Source organism: Lissotriton helveticus, chromosome 4_1 (genome assembly GCF_964261635.1).
Source record: "Lissotriton helveticus chromosome 4_1, aLisHel1.1, whole genome shotgun sequence".
NCBI lineage: Eukaryota > Metazoa > Chordata > Amphibia > Caudata > Salamandridae > Lissotriton > Lissotriton helveticus.
Genome location: NC_136063.1, coordinates 736,647,237 through 736,663,795, shown reverse-complemented (window position 1 = coordinate 736,663,795; position 16,559 = coordinate 736,647,237).

The following is a 16,559-nucleotide window of genomic DNA, read 5'->3' as shown; positions in this document are numbered from 1 at the left end:
TCTGACATAGTATTGATGGTTTTAGGCCTCTGGGCACTTTAGCACTGTGGTCCAGTGTAAAGTGCGTGCGCTCTCTGTGTTACATTTGTAAGGTTGGCCTGCCCTCCCATAGGAATGCATTGGGGATTCCCTGAACAGTGTGTGTCAGTGGTAATTCCTGATATGAGAGGAGCAGTGTGGTCAAGTCTGGTATGTATGAAATTGTGTGAATAAATGCTGTGCAATGGTGTGCGCAGATTTATTGTGGTTATTTTAGAAATGCCACTTTTAGAAGTTGGCATTTCTGTGTGCTATGAGTCTGCCAGCCTGATGTGAATTGCATGTCGGGCTTGTGAGCGACAGGAGCTGAGGGGTGTGGGTGGCTACAGGAGGGGCAGGATGAGTCAGCACTGAGCTAAATAGGACAGCTGTGCTGAGAGTAGAGGGGGGTGTAATCCCCCGACTCTGTATAGGACTGTGCCCAGCCTGCACAATGCTGGCTCCTCCCCCTGTGGTGTGTCTGATCACCTAGCCACCATCGGAAAAGGGGAAGAGGAGCTTGAAAAACAAAGTGCTCCAAATCCCCCCTAAACTAGTTGCATCTGGTTCCCCCATGCCCTTCACTCTACACAAAGGAAATGTTGATATAAATATAGGGGCTGTGACCCCGTGAAAAGGTTCAGTTCAGTCTTGGTGTGCTGTTCCTGCTGGGGCATGCTGCTGCTGGGGCCCAGGGGGCGCTGCCATAAGGGCTTGCCTCCCTGGGCCCTGCATTGCCCCTTGATGCCTAAAGGACTTTTGGGACCCCTTTTGCTTTTCTGATCATCCTCCAGGACCTTCAGGACTTTAGGTAATCCTAGCGCCTGGTGAGCGCTTTATTTCTGTTGCTATAGAGCGCTTTATTTTCCCAGAAGAGGTGCAAGGCGTGGGGGCTGTGCAGCACTGAGCTGCAGCCCCTTTTCAGATGGAATCCCGACCTATGGATTCTCGCTGTGATGCCTAAAATCGCAGGTGCCCACCCCGCTTTGATGCTGTGTTTTGCTTATTATTCGGCTGGAGCCTACTCCGCCTTTTGCGTTCTGAACAGCGGGTGCCCACCCCGCTGCATGCCTTTATTCTGAAGCAGGAGCCCACCCCGTGTTTCACCGCCACAGCCCGAGTCGCTTTTGAACCTTTCTCTGGGCAGCTACCAGCGCGACCCGGAAGACAGGTGCCATTGCCTGGTTGTGGGCGGGACTTCCTGCAGCCAGCCAGAAGTCAGAGCGGGGCTCCCGTAAGCTTAGGAGAGCCCCGCACCTCCGGAAGTAGAAGTTCTGGGTCCGAGTAGGGGGCTTGGGTGAAGTGAGGAGAGCCCTAGGCAGAGAGGCCTGACCGGAGCCTCGAGGGCTCCCTATGTGAAGTCTCCACAGTGGGAAGCAGAGACCGGAGCCACAGAGGAGTGGAGTCCCCATATCAGCCCTGGTGAGTAGGGGCTTCGTCCGTGTTGGGGTACCTTGTGAGGTCCTGTGTTGGATCCCTTGTCCCGGCCTATTTCCTGATTGGCCGCCGCCTGATATGGGGTTGCTCCAACGAAGGGGGCATGATTGTTGTTTAAAGGGCCAGAGGGGCCCGTGTTCTCCCCAATGTTTGTGGCACAAGCGCCAGTACACTCCAACGTGGGGCATGATTTGTTTCCAGGGCCCAAGCTGTTCCCCGTATGGGCCATATGTTTTTACAGTTGCCCCACTTGCCAGTGGGCAACTGCAACATTTTGCGAGCAATATTATTTAAGAGAAGCCCCTGTGAGGCCCCGAAGGCACAGATGTGCCAGGGCCCCTTTACTGTATTCTCAGATGCACTGCACCAGCGTGGGCAGCTGCAAAATTGTACATTTGTTCTAAGGGCACATTGAGAGCCCAGGCCTTCATTTTATCTTCACAGCTGCCCAGCAAGTAGTGGGGAGCTGCAACGTTTAGGCCATTCTTTCTTTGGGAGCATGTCTTTTGAGGTAGGAGTGAGATGCACTCCTTTGCTCCATACTTTCACAGCTGCGCAGCACTTAGTGCCAGCTGCAACATTTAGGCCTGCGCAATTGCGCGCTCTTGACTTCTGCTGCATTGGCAGCGTGCCCTGACTCTTGGACATAGGGCATTTGAGCCCCTTTGAGAAGGCCAGTTGGCCAGGGGGACTGTTAGGTTTATAGGGTGCCAGGCCCTGAAGTGGTTTATGTGGTTCTAGGAAATGTAATTTATGTACTATGATTTACGCACCCTGGTTTATGCCTCTAAATGTGGTTTTATGATTATGAGGTTTTGCATACTGTGTTTATGTTTGAGTTATTCCCTACTGTGATTTATGTCCCTATTGTGAGCTATGCTTAGGAGGTTATGGTCTACCATATTTAGGCTTATGAGTTTGGCGCAGAATATATTTCACGCCTAAATGTGGTAAGGTGCATAATATGATTTATGTTAAAGGATGATGCTGAGTATAGTGGTTGCCAGTAATTACTGTTTGTGTTCTACGTTTATGATATGTCTTAATTTTACTATCTTTACTAAGTGATGATTCTGACAGTGGTCCGTGTGGCCCTGTCATGTGTATATAATCCCTGTAAATATTGCCCAGTGCCAGTTGGCATAGTGTAGATTATGTGATTACCATCTAATGTGTTTTATGATAATACAAAGGCTTTTTTTATATAACCTTGTGTGGAGTACATTTTGTGGTGTGCCTAGTATGTTGTTGCCACCGGGATAAGCCTGCTCGTGCCCAGCTACCAAGGGGGGAGTAGGGGTTATCTTTGGCGTGTAACTCCCTTGCCCTGACTAGAGAGGTGGTCTCTGCCTTGCATTGGCGCAAGCCTTAGCCAACCAGAGATCCAATTTCTAACAGACGCCATCCCAGGTCTACCAGTAATGGCAAATCTGGGAATGCCCCAAAATCCATGGGTGGATGCGTAGGAACACCTACACTCCACCCATGGAACGTATCCCTGGGGCAGATTAACACAACGCAGCAATTTGCACTGCGTTGCGATACTTTATATACTTATCAAGCTACTCAGGCTTTATGGCCTTCTGTGGCTTGTTAAGTCTAACACAAGAGTTTTGTCACTCTTGTGCCCTTTAGCGTGGCCCAAGGGCAACACAACCCTTTAATAAGTATTCCCTAACAATTTAGATAACTCTAAATGTTCAAACTTTAAATGCTCACCCAACACATCTTTGACATGTTAAGTTAAAAAAACTATTGAAAGGATTTATACCAATCTAAGCAAAAATACCCTCTTGTCCATCCTTCCTTCGAATTAATCAATAGACACAGAATGAAAACGATGCCCATTGGAAAATTGAGAGAATGTGGGAATTAGTGGCAAGTGCTCCACATTGAGTAATCAACTCCTTCAAAATCACCACATTCTCTATGTCACTGACTCGTATGTGTTGGTTTCTAAATACAGTTGACACACATTTCAATGAATATATTACAGGTTAGCATATACTCTAAAAATACATAGAAAATATGGATTTTATACCTGCATCGTATGTATGTTGTCACAGATTACAGTAATGACTACTCTAGATTGATTCGTATCCTGGCCGGATTATGTGCAAAAATGTACTCTAAGCAACAGTTCCAATGACTATTGCATTGAATGGTGAACATCCATTGGTGATATTTTATATACAATATTCTTGATTCACTATGGTGCTGTTCCTATCCCAGTTCTGCTTGGAATTTAAAGTCAGGTTATTTACCAGCACATTGCTCAAGTATCAATCGTCCCAGGGTTTGGAGTAACTCTGTGTTAAAGTCACAGATTCTGAGTGATTCCCTGTTAATAACATACAATTGTTTTTTTCTGTGGGTTCTATTTACAATATCTGTGTTACACCTACATAAACAGAGGGCTAGGTAGCTTGCACTAACTTTCTGTGTTTACTTAACTCATTCTTGTAGGTTGACCTTATCAAGACTTTGATTAAGGCTTTGCCCTAAAATGGCCAGAAGTCAGGTGAGTACCGGTAACATAGCAAGAGGTCTTCTCTGTCCAATTCTGATTGATTAAAAAGAATTGCGGTCTGAATCTGAGTTTGATAAATGTGACCCTCTCAGCACTGACTGAACATTATTTCATCTCCTGTTGCTTATGGATTAATGGTTCAGACTGTCAGCTATGTCCTATCCAGATGTTTCTCTCCCACTGTACCTCGACTGTGAAGACCTATACACAGTAATAGACATTAGATAGTGAAATAAGACTAAACTGTACTGGTTTCAAAATAATAATTATTGTAGATTTATTTCCTCCAGAATTAAAATGATCTACATATAGAGTGCTGGGACAAACTGGCACGTCAAACTGACCTAAGCCTGTGCTGAAGGTGGTAACCCACTTTGTGGCAGCCAAGAAGATAAGACCCTATAATCTACTTGTTTCGCTGAACAGAAGGTGTGTCTTTCAGAAAAAACATAAGAACAATACGTTTTTACATAAATCTACTGTGGAACAAGTAGAACAAGCACTCAGATTCCAAGCAAATAAACACAGATTCAAGACAGTGCTGGTGACTGTGATTTTTAAGAAACCCTTCAATCAGGACATCTGAATGTACAATATATCTTGAAAAGGCATAGCCTCTCCAAACAATCATCGGGCAGACAAAAACATCAGGCCCTGGGAAGATAGCAATACAAGTCATCGAAAATGATTGCCACTGAGTACTGGTGATGAAGTCATAAAGCCATTTACACCTAGTAACAACCAAGCATCATGTCTCAAAATGGACTACAATGTGAAAATATTAGTAGGGAAGAAGCAGAACACATGGAAACGCATATTGTGTAGATTTTGATGCACACAACTATGGATTTATTAATTTGTGCTAATAGCATGAAAGACAAAGTGCTTCAAGCAGTGGCAAATGGTCAAGATAGGAAGGTTAAAAAAGCACAAAGGATCTCAATTCCCCGAACACTGAAAGGGACCATAGTGGGAGCCAAGGGAACAAGAAGGAGCCCAACAAGGGACTCCAGCAAACTCGGCAATATGAAAATATTGTTTTAGACCTCCCGCCAGCAGTTACCCTTTACAATTGAGGAGCAGTTGACGGAAGATGACCCTCCAAGCCTCTCCACTTTGTTTGATCCAGGTAGGAGGGGAACTGATTTAGATCTTAGAACTGCTAGCAACAGGGAGGACCCAGTTTAAGGTTATGTAAAACCCGACCTCTTAGAAATGTCTCCTGGAATATTGCAAGTATCCGCTCGAAACTTGATGATGAAATGTGGTTAAAGTATGTAAATTGCTTTTATATTATCTGCACCTAGGAAACATGGTCTAGGGAGAATATTGAATCGAATGGCTACCGGTCCCTCAATGTTCATGAAATCGCCTAACCTGTAGGAAAGGCGAAAGGAGGACTGGCGACCCTGATATCTCTCAAATTTGGGTCTATCAATGTGAAGTCTGTTACTAATTCACCATGGTATCAATTGATTTTGATTTTTAACTTATTTCAGGTCAAGACTCTTTTAATTAATTGGAATTATAATTTTTGCGACCTATACAGATGTAACATTATTGTAAACGTCAAGGAGGAGATTGATGAGATCGCGGGGAAGTGGCAGCCCTTGTGCATCTATTGGGTGGGTGATTCTAATTTCACTCTATGTAGATATAGCTCAGATAAGGTATGTGGGTTAACATCTACTGAGGGACACCCACTACCACATTTTACCCTCACTCCTTAGGGAGATGCCCTAAAAGACATTATTACTGTGAATGATTTGCTTTTTGTGTATAACCTGCTCAGTAACTCAGAAATCCAATATACAACCTACATGGGCAGAGGTGAGAAAGTGTTATTGATTTCATGTTAATATCTAGAACATCTGCCTTCCTCATAGACAGTTTTGAGGTGGAGTTAAACAATGCCAGCGACCACAATCCCCTCACTGCCTCCCTACATGTGGCCGCCAAGGAGAAGGATGGTGACGGTCGGCACTTCAGTACAATTCAAATCAAGGGGTGAGAATAAAGTGGAACAAGATAAACCCCCCTCAATTTGAGGAGAGCACTGTTCAGGCAAATTTAAGTTATTTTTTTTAATGCCTTGACTATGACCTGAAATGGTTATACAGGGATTTCAGGGAATTTGTAGGGACTTATCGAGTAACCTGATGAACCCATTAGTATCAAGGGAAACTACGGTGACCAAATGGTTCAATGCTGAGTGTACAAGGGCGCAAAAGGACCTAAAGAAGGCACTACACAGAAATCCGCGAGAAAAAGCCTTAATTAAGAGTGCAAGGCAGTCCTATAAGCATAAAGTGGCATAGACGAAGCAAGACTTGAGAAAGCCGGCCTGGGAAGACCTAGGCAGAGCAAGTGCGCTCAAAGATTCTAGGAGCTTTTGGGAGGTAATTAACCGCCCATTGTTCTCAAAGGACTTAAGGGGTATGGACTCACTAATTCCAGGGGATGTATGGGAATCTCATTTTACCAAGATATTCAATCTGAATGGGATTATTAGCCTGGAAATAAGTCAGGAGGTTTCACTAAATCCATCGTTCGTTCACCACCTGAGCGCCTCCCTCTTAGTGAATGAGGTAGAGGAGGCCCTAAAGAAAGGGATATACTTAAAAGCCCCAGGGGGTACCTCTTGATTTATTTATGAGTAATCTGCAACTTTGGGCACCTCTCTTGGGCAAAGCAGCAATAACCGGCCCCATTTCAACATCATGGAAAGAGGCCATAGTGGTCCCTGTGTACAAAAGGGGAAAGAAGGAAGACCCGGCCTGTTATATGCCCATTTCCCTAATTGACACCAGGGTCAAGGTTTTGGGAGGGTGATCTAAGCGCGCCTTGAGAACTGATCAAACTCCAAAGGGCTAATGTTGCCAACCCAATATGGCTTTCGGAGAGGTATGGGGACAAACGAACAGTGCCTCAACTTGGCGCTGATCATGGGCAAGTACCTGAAGGCAAGGAAAGGGTCAATAGACCTTGCCTTCATGGACTTGTTCAGCGCCTTTGACACAGGTAATAGGAGCAAACTGTAGTCCATGATGGGGGAAATGGGCTTTGAGGAGCTCTGATTACACTACTGCGTAGTTTGAATGCATCCACCACCGTAGCTATAAGATTTGGCCCTGGGTAGAAAGAACGGGCCCATTGTATCTACTGAGGGAGTCCATTGGGAGTGCACACTGGCCTCCTTTCTCTTCCTCCTGTATACAAATGGATTAGGATCAGCCCAAAAGTTCAGGAGCTACACTTCCCGACAAAAGGGAGTAAGCCAATCCCGTTTTTGTCATATGCGGACAGCTGAGTTTTAATGGCTTTAACTGCTAATAGCTTGCAGAAGTCCCTGAATGTTTTTACTAGTTTTATGCTAGCCCTAGATATAAACTTTACTAAATCCAACATTATGGTCGGTAGACTAAATCTAGAAAGTTTATGGTAAAGGGCAAGACAACCGACAAGGTCTCGAATTTTAACTACCTGGGGAACGTTTTTAATAACAAATTGAGCTGGCAAAATCCTATTATTTCCAGGGTGCAAAACACTAGCTGCACTGTGGAAAGTCTTTTCCGCTCTCCGTGTAAGTTGGGCCATAAGCCTGTAGCGTAATTGATAACCCTATATAAATCAAAATGTTTGTCTACTGCCACATATGGGGCGGGAGTAAGGGGACATCATAAAAGCTTGACATTTCAAACTCTTGAGAACTGTTTTTTAAAGAGACTGCTGGTGATCCCAAAAAGTGTCCCCACAGCATTCTGTCACTCTGAGGTAGGGGTATATTTTATTGCTGATCAGATTAATATTGCTCCATTAATACTCTGGGCGAATGTCTGGCTGTCAGAAGACTTAAAGCTCACAAGAGAAATTATCAAGGACTGCATGTTGCTGAATAATGCAGAGGCCATCCCATGGCTCCGCTATGTGAAAGGGAAAGTTAACGAAATAGGCCTAGAGCATTACTATGATAATCTTAACAGCATAGATACAAATATGAAGGTGACTATAAAAAATGCATATCGTGGTGAGCTTGATAATCGCTGGCAGCAAGCAAGTCTACAACCTCATATCAATCAGCTTTTTTGCATGAAATCTTTTATTTGTCTTTTATTATGAATGTGCAGCTTAGATTTCTACTGACTAGACTTCGCCTATGCACACTGCACTTTTTCGTGGCCTTTCCTGAATAGGCCAATTGGTGCAATAATCTGACACCCTGCCCTTGTGCTAACTTATCCCAACAAAGCACCATGCACTTTACCTTGTTCTGTACACTCCTAAAGGACCCATGGGTTTGGTTCCTTATTCAACTTCTAAAAGATATCAGACCATGCAATTTTCAGGAGGGTTTTAACTTTTTATTATATTTGTCCACTGAAGCAATCTGTACGGCAGTTCTAAATTTTATTAGGACGGCACTATCAATAAGGAAACTATATGAAATCTGAGCTAAATTAGATTTTATTGTACTCTTCTTATATGTAAATCTTATGTATTTTATATGAATGTGACACTTTTATGGTTTATTTCAAACCAAATAAAGTTATTCTTGACTCGAAAGCCAAAGTATATCCTGATCATTTAGTAGATGTTTCCCAGCTTAGCTATCTCCCTGCTTCTCAGCCATTGTGAGTGTTGAGAATGGAATGTTGGTGTGACTGTGATGCTTGGAATGCTTGGGCGCCTGTGTGGATGAGTGGTGACAGTTGGAAGATGGGCTGAGCAGCAGGCACGCTGCTCCTGGTGGTGCTGGAGATTAAGGAACACCAGTCTAATGGACATTTGCACATATTTAATATCTAGCAAATCAAAGTTCATGAAGAAACTTATAAAACTCATCTCGGCTACCTGTGGTAGGAAGATAGCAATACAAGTCATCGAAAATGATTGCCAGTGAGTAATGGTAATGATGCCATGAAGCCATTTACACTTAGCAATAACAAAACACCATGTCACAAACTGGACTACAATGTAACGGTATTAATAGGAAAGAAGGAGTACACATGGAAATGCATCATGTGTAGATTTTGATGCACACTACTATGGATTTAATAATTTGTGCACAGCTTGAAAGTCAAATGTAGTTAGCAAATTGTTAAAGAAGGAATTGCCGAGCAAAGAGGGAGTGAAGGGAGCAAATTTTGATATAGAGGCTCCAAGGATAATCTATTCACATATATAGGGTTATCTGCACTTTACCAATGCTAACCAGAGCAAAAGTGCTTGTGCTCACTTCCCTAACACGGTATGATTGCCATGTACCTAATTTACATATCTAATATACTTTTAAGTCCCTTATAGAGTGGTATACCATGTACCAAGGGCCTGAAAATTAAATACTACCCGTGGGTCTGAAGCACCTATTGTGCCACCAACTTAATTAGCCCTTTAAAACATGCCCCATGCATGCTTTTGCAGCCTGAATCAAGTTTTAGGCTGCCGTGCCAATATGCCATTCAAGCCCCTGCCAAGCCCTAAACTCTCATTTTATTAGATATACGTCACCCATAATGTAGGCACTAGGCAGCCCATAAGGCAGGGTGCTGTGTATTTAAAAGGTTGGAAATGTACTTTTAAGTTTGACATGTTCTAGCAGTGAAAACCTCCCAAATTCATTTTTCACGACTGTGAGACCTACCCCTTCCAGAGTTTACCATTGGGGACTCCTTATTACATTTAATAAGATGTAATTCCCAATTCACAGGTAGTTATATCGTGTTTTGGTAACCTATGAAACTGGAATAATAAACACTCTGTAATGGTAAAATCTGAATTTTCATTACCCTTTTGAAAATGCCACTTTTCGAAAATTGCCATTTTCCTCCCTTTAGCCCTTTAACCAGCAGCCTGTCTTGGGTTACATGATTGGGTGTAGCTGACAATTAGACTTTGCACATTTCACCCTTTCAAACAATAGAGGGAGTAGGTGTGCCTCAATGGGCCATCTGCTGGCAGAATGGGAGTGGGGCAGAGCTCAGCATAGCCCCACTTACGCCTAGATAGCCTATGATCTGTTGTCACACAAAGGGCCTAACTACCCTGTATTGTCACTCCAGACAGTTTGGAGCCAGAGCAAAGGGAGTCAGGAAATTCCATGCACATCGAAGAAGCTTTCCAAAAACTTCTCCCACCATCCAGAAGAAGGGCACCAGGGTATAAAAATAGGACCGTCAGACCCACTCTTCAGTTCACTACTGGACCCATGGAAGGACTCTCAGAAAACTGCCTGCTGCTGTGACCTGCTGTGCAATCCGCTAGACTTCTACTATACCTGGAAGGACTGGTTTGCTGACTGGGGCTGCCTTGAACTCTTGGAGGCTAGAACTGCTGTTGAGCCTGCATCTTCACCTACACCCATGACTATCAGACGTAAATGCAAGGGCTAGGTTGCTGGCTTCCTGTACAATGCCACAAGAACATAAATGGTTCCCACACCTAGACCAAGTCTTTGCAAGTCCTGGACCCTTGTTTGTGGTGCTAAAGGTGCATAGATGGCTGAAAACCAAAACTGTGTACTTCAAAACTTTTAGCCCCAAAAGTGCTCTGAGAACCAGGGGATACTGGGACCAACCCGCTCGCATATCTGCCTGAGGTGCATCGCCAGTGGGGTTGACTTCATGGCTTCTCCCTCTACTTTCTTCTCCATAGCATTACATGATTAGCAGCAGTCCTCTCCATAAAGGGTTGTGTTAACTTGTTGAACTGTCTTTGGCTACAGCCCTCTGTCTCGTCCTGCTGGAGATTGTCTACTTCCATGTCAGCAACTTAGTCCAAATGTACAAAACTTCACATTGGCTTCAACACAAGGTCATCCAACAATGAAGTTCTGTCCTCTGACACTACCTGCAGCCTTGGCCTGCTGAACTTTACCTTCTCAAAATTTCTTCTGAGTCCGCAGGGAAGCAATGACTGGGCAGAATCCACTCCTCGTATCGGAACCGTGCTCCATTGTGCCGGCCTAAACTTTGGACTTTGGCCCGCTCTTGCACGACTATATGTCCGCGGTTGGCCCTTTAATCTTTTACACACTAGTTTTCACAAAAAACTTTAAAAGTTCATAACACCGGTTCTACTGATCTAATTTTTGTTGTTGTATGTCAAGTAATTTATTATTCTATTTTTCTAAATTGGTTTGGGATGTTTCCTGTGTTGTGTTTTCATTTTATAATTGTTTATTTGCCTCATAAATACGTTACCAGTACCTCTAAGTTAAGCCTGCCTGCTTTTTGTACCAAGATAACCAGGGTTATGCCCAGGCTCATTTAGTGACTTTTGTGGTTCACCTAGCAAGGGATTGTGGCTGTTGCTCGACCAGGCCTCACACCCCAGTCAAACAACAACTGAATTTCTCTCAATCTGTATTTGATTTGAAGACTTCCAATTTTCATTGAAATACATCTTAAGGTTAGCCTCAGTTCCTTTTCTGAAAAAGAACCTAGGCAGACAAGTACCCGCTTCCTCTGATGTCTCACTCACAAGTGCAGTTAACAACTTATTTTAACTCTTGATATAATTAAATGAAGGGGCAGGTCTGCTTGAGGGTTGAAAATAACCAACCTGTTCAGTGAGAGTAGGCATTGGTGAGCCACATGAGAAGGTTAGGGAAAAATGTAGAAACATCATGCAGCAAAACAAAGGGAGACATTTTTCGACATAGTTCAGACACTACATAAAATCAAGCAATGTAGAAGAGCAGACTATGCCCTCCACTACCTCAAAAATCAGCACATGGGCAAACCATAGAGAAAGGCAGACTCTGCATATCCACAAGGACATACCAAATGGCATGTACAACATCACACTTTATAAAACACAGTTTCTTTGATGAGACCAGCACAAATAAGACAAGCCTTATATTGTGATGCAATCAAATGAGTTATAGTCTACCACATGAAGTTAAGAGTGGTTAGAGAAGTGTGATGGATGTACTCACATTGTTGAGTTAATTGGGGGTTAGTTAAACCGTGGATGATGGACACAAAAGTGTTGAGGAAGTGTTCAGAGAAGTTGAACCGATTCACAAAAAAAACATAAAAATAAGAAGAGGGGGCTGGGTAGACACACCCTGACTCCTAGGCCTGTTCAAGACGACCCCCAGGGACACCCAGGACCCAAACAAAGCATTTGTTTTAAAAAGATTAGGCGGTATTCATGGTGGATATGCGACTTCACCACCAAAATATATTTATTTAAAGCGCAGGCGGGAAATTATAAATTCACTGAAAAAAACTCAAAGGTTACAGGGACGTTATAGATAGGCTCAGGTTTTACTCGTACAAAACCTGTGAAATTCAGCAGTTATAGTTAGCTGAGCTCAAAATAAATTACACACCCACAATGCACTGCTTATGACCTCACATAATATATCACTCATGACATGTCTGTGACCTCTCTGACTACATCACTGATGACATCTCAAATGACATCACTAATGACCTCACTGATGACATCATCCAGTGTGTGTGAGTGTCTTTAAAAAAAGTTTATGAGTGTTAAATATAGATAATGTCAGAAAACAATGGGGGGGAGTGAAGTGGTATGATAAATTGTGGACTCAGCCTCCTCTGTAAGTAACAAAAAGAGTCCGCTAGTAAGAATATTACTATCCTTACTAGAAAATGACTAAACCCATGAGTTTCTTGCATGGGAAAACAGCTTGTGTTTTTAAAATAACCCTCACCCACCAAAAGGTCCCTTGGTGGCATGTAACCCTGGGCAATGAACTCCGCTCCGCTATCGGAGTTTGCAGAGATTTGTTAACTACGCATTCCATTAAAAACACAAAATCAGGCAAATAATCTGCTCCTCCACGTAGCAGTCAGATACTAAACTGCACCCACAAATGCTTTGATAAAGCAACTTTACATGCTAAAAAGCATATAACCAATTTACAAAAGTGAACTTTGAAAATGAAAAATATCAGGCAATAAGATATCAGGTAATGAGAGAGGTGATGATTTGTGGGTCCCTCCTAACCTAGTGGGAGGACCAAGCAGATGCCTTGAACACAAAGAGCATATCATGCTGAACGATTCAGTGGTGGTCCCACACTCTTAGGACCACCCCAAGCACAGTTATTATGGGCAAAAATACAATCCCAACCAAAGGCCCTACAAAGCATTATGGGATGAGATTAGCAGTCGGCAGTGAATATTATAGTAACCAATATCAAAATCATTCTACAAAGAGCTGCAGTTCAAGCCGTTGTTACTAGGTGTCCCTCACGAGTCAAATGGAAAGCAGTGAATCAAGCTGCAGTTCCATTAGTCGTTACTAGATGTCCCTCACGAGTCAATTGCAAAAGCATTGACACCCTTTCATGAAGCTGCAGTTCAGCTCTTTGTAGAATTTATAGTATTAGCTCTCAGCTCAGGGTTTCAATGCTTTTGCATTTGACTCGTGAGGGACACCCAGTAACGACGAGTTGAACTGCAGCTCTTTGTAGAATTATTTTGATATTGGATACTATAATATACACTGCCCACTGCTAATCTTGTCCCATAATCCTTTGCAGGGCCTTTGGTTGGGATTGTATTTTTGCCCGTAATAACTGTGCTTGGGGTGTTCCTAAGAGGATGGGACCACCACTGAATCATTCAGCAAGATGTGCTCTTTGTTTTTAAGGCATCTGCTTGGTTCTCTCCCTAGGTTAGGGGGACCGTGCCCTGCATCGCATTTTGCGATGCAGGGCGCACTACGAAATTCGTTTTATTAATTTAATTGTTTACTTACCTGCAATCATCCAGATTCAGTTGTTTATCACTCCTCACCCTGCCCCTCCCCCGCCCCACTTGCCTTCCCCACCGCAACTTTGGTTCCGTGCCTGCATCGCATTTTGCGATGCAGGGCACGCTACGAAATTCGTTTTATTAATTTAATTGTTTACTTACCTGCAATCATCCAGATTCCGCTGTTTATCACCCCCCACCCTGCTCCTCCCCCGTCCCGCCTGCCTGCCCCACTGCAACTCCCTCCACGGGCCGCGGCTGACAGTTACTTGTACTTACCTTAAGCACAATAAATAATAAAAAAATATATATTATAAAATTAAATTATCACATGTGGAAGACACAAAAAAACACAGTTACTATATATATTTTACAACACAAAATAATTTGTAAAGCATTTAATTTGTCTTTTTTGCTGTTCTCAGAATATATTGAATTTCACTAGAAACAGTGAGTTTAATAGTACTCATCACATAACAGCGGGCAAAAAATAGACAATCAATAAGATTATCTTAAAAAAAAACTTTCAACATTCTCAATAACAATATAAAAAATAGAAATAAAACATATCTCAATTTTTTTTTTCTAAGAGCAATTTCTTACGTAAATATGACACATCTCAAACAATCATAAAATAACAAAACATTATGATTCATTTTCATACACTGTAAATACTGTTACTTACAAATATATGCTGACAAAATAAACAACGAAAAGTCCTTAATGGTTTCACATACTTTTCCTTACTGCCAAATAGTATGCATCAAATCCTTTGTTTGGAAGTTGTTCAATAGTAATCCTGAGCGTCTGCCTCCCAGACTTCTGATCCAAAACCACCGACATCATCTACGGGTCCCCCAGGACTCATCCATCAGTCCGACGCTGTTCAACATCTACATGGCCACCCTCACACAAGTAGCCCACCATCACAACTTCAACAACATCTCCTACACAAAAAACACCCAGCTCATCCTCTTCCTCACCAAGAAGCCACATACCACCAAAAGCAACGTCCACAACACAATGAAGGACGTCACCAACTACATAAAGAGCAGCACTGTATACATAAACTCGCACAAGATGAAGGTACTCATCCTCAGACCCACCCCCTCAGCCTTGGACAACTCCTGCTACCTGACTACACTGTGAACAGTACCAACACCTACCAACCATGTCCACAACCTAGGATTCAACCTCAACTCCTCCCTCTCCATGTGAAACCAAGTCTACACCGTCTCCTCGTACTGCTATAACACCCTCAACATGCTCCGCAACATTTACAAGTGGATCCTAACCAAAAGAAGAAGAACAGTGACACAGGCCCTCATCAGCAGCAGACTACACTGTGGCAAAAAACTCTACACAGGAATTCCAGCCAAACAACTACAACAACTGCAACAAATCCAAAAGACCTCCACCTGAGTGATCATCAATGTCCCCTGCTGCAGCCACATCACCCACCACCTGATACACCTACACTGCCTCAATATCAACAAAAGGATCACCTTTAAGCTCCTCACCCTCACTTACAAAATACTTTGCAACAGCAGACCAATCTACCTTAACAGCAGTAATCCTAAAGGGCAAATTTTGATCTTAAAATGTTGCCTTTAAAAATATTAGGTAAGAATTTGGTAACTCTTTGGGCAAACGTTGCTTAAAAACTAATTGACTATCATTACAATGTATCCAACCTTTCAGACCTTTTAAATAAACAATGTAATGTCCAGATGTGGTAGAAGGTCCATCATGAAAAATAATTGCAACAGCTACAAAAGTTCTTCCTGATATTGAACATTGACCAGCTACAACATTTTTAATTAAAGTTTCCAATTTTCTTCCATCAGCTCTACAATGTTGCAGTATTAAAATAACATACTGTCCATATCTTTGTAAAAGTAATGTTGATGACATTTCTGATTTACATTGGCTACACTCCATGTTTTGACTTGCTCCTCTAATTAGATTGTTAAAAGACATTGATTAACAGTAAGGTAAAGTCAAATATATGAATCATTCAGTCTCTATGTTAGTGCTACATGTAAACAAACAATTTTGACACTCATGTTGCAATATATAAGAAAGGCCAAAAAGGTTTTCAACATCTATACCTTCATCTTCCAGTACACCAAGCAAAAACATTAAAAATTCCTGACAATCTTGCTGAATATTCTGCCTAAATTGAGTAGAACCAGAACATATGTCCAAAACATTTCGAATATCAGAAACACTTTGTATTTTACTTTTATCACTACTACAATGAACAGAATCTTTTGTCCCGATTTTCTACAATTTGCTGTTGCAAACTTTCAAGAAAAAAAACAACATTAACAACTACATTAGCATAGCAGTTGACACCACAACTATTTTCAAACCTATAACCAACATTCTCTTCAACACTGTCCTTTCTCTTTTTGCTTGCAGGCGCAACTTCATCTTGTTTTTTTTCTTTCTCTACAGTTTCACTACAGATATTCTCAAATCTTCTTCTTCTACATACCATACACTTTTCAAATACTGGATATTGACCTAAATTGGGTGCATATTCTCTTCCTAACCTATTATACTTTTTCACACAGTTTGCATCTGCAGAAACCTTTGTCTCATCAAAATCAATCAAGTTCAATCCAGATAAAGTTCTGACTCGAGACAAAGCAACATATGCCATACCTACTAAAGCACTATCTACACTTAAACCTTGAGATTTATGAATGGTCACCTCATATGCCAAAGAAATAGGAAACTGGTTTCTGCAGACATACAAATCTTTTACAAGCAAAAATCGAGCTGGACAACGGACTAAGTTGGTGTACTTCAGCAATTTCATCAAATTTGATTTTCAA